Source organism: Octopus bimaculoides, chromosome 4, assembly GCF_001194135.2.
Source record: "Octopus bimaculoides isolate UCB-OBI-ISO-001 chromosome 4, ASM119413v2, whole genome shotgun sequence".
NCBI lineage: Eukaryota > Metazoa > Mollusca > Cephalopoda > Octopoda > Octopodidae > Octopus > Octopus bimaculoides.
This window is the reverse complement of record NC_068984.1, coordinates 55,740,761-55,741,848: the sequence shown is the minus strand read 5'-3', so window position 1 is coordinate 55,741,848 and position 1,088 is coordinate 55,740,761. Positions and strand designations below refer to the sequence as shown.

The window sequence follows — 1,088 nt, the reverse complement described above, 5'->3', positions numbered from 1 at the left end:
TATGTATGTATGTATGTATGTATGTATGTATGTGTGTATGTATTTGCTTAAATTTACTTTAATGTTAAAAATTGATAATAATATTAAAGACAAGAAAGAATACATGATGACTGTGTACCCTAAACTCTGAATATAATTTGCATAATTTTTATAATAACAAGTAAAGTAACGAAATATATTAAAATGTTTTCTTTTAAAAATCAACGTATCTTAACCAATGTCCCGAACATTTTTATCCACGTTTCTTACTTTTTTTTATAATCTATGGTGATTTTCTACTATAAGGTACAGACTTAAACAGCTCAAATATCCGAAACCCAGTTTGGCTTTTGATAAAAACCGTTAGCCGAAACTAGTTTGGCCAGTATATTTTCATGAATTGTGCCCTGGAAGTTTCGCAGAGAAAAATAAAAATTCCGAAAAATCTTCGTTTTAGTTCCTTTTCGTTTAAATTATGTGTCAAATCTCTGCTGCAATACGATATGTCAAGTGAAAAAATATACAGGTTACACTCGAAATGGTAATTATTCAAAATTCTGACCATAACCTATATATTTTCGCATATGATATATTATGCTGTTATTATCAATTCACTCACTGCATGAGCTATTTTAAAATTATGAAAACATTTTTTTCCCTACAAAGGTTTCAAAGGTTAATTGATCAACTAAAATAACAATATCCATCACAAATACAATGAATAATTCATAACATAAAGTAATTAACTGTTTACTTTCCATTCTTATTCGTGGGATGTGCAAATTGAATGTACAACAATAACAGCTTCATTTTCCTTTTCAAATTACTCATCCGCTGTATAGAAACAATTATGGCAGGCCGTTATAACATATTTAAACATTACGAATCATTCGATTCTTTTAGCATGATTGCTCCTTCAACCATGCATCAGGTTGAGAGCAGTCAACTGATATAAAAAAAAAAATTTTCCACCATGCATAACGCTTTATAGAAAATGGGATATATACCCTTCCACCGTCTGAAATCCGGCTCCATGAGTACTTCATAAGCTTCTATTTTCCCTTTAACATATGCAGATAATAAAATCTAGTGATATATGGTATCGACTT

At 29.6% G+C, this 1,088-nt stretch overlaps 1 protein-coding gene and 1 long non-coding RNA gene across 2 annotated transcripts in view; one reads left to right on the top strand and one right to left on the bottom strand.

Moving 5' to 3' along the window:
* Positions 1-428, top strand: part of LOC106877902 (uncharacterized) — a 3,858-nt gene extending 3,430 nt beyond the window's left edge. The window contains exon 3 of the long non-coding RNA XR_001410432.2: positions 286-428. This is a non-coding gene — a long non-coding RNA (uncharacterized LOC106877902). The remainder of the gene's footprint in view (positions 1-285) is intronic.
* The window catches only part of LOC106877900 (dipeptidyl peptidase 4), a 611,833-nt gene that overhangs the window by 558,357 nt on the left and 52,388 nt on the right, over positions 1-1,088 (bottom strand). The window lies entirely within an intron of this gene.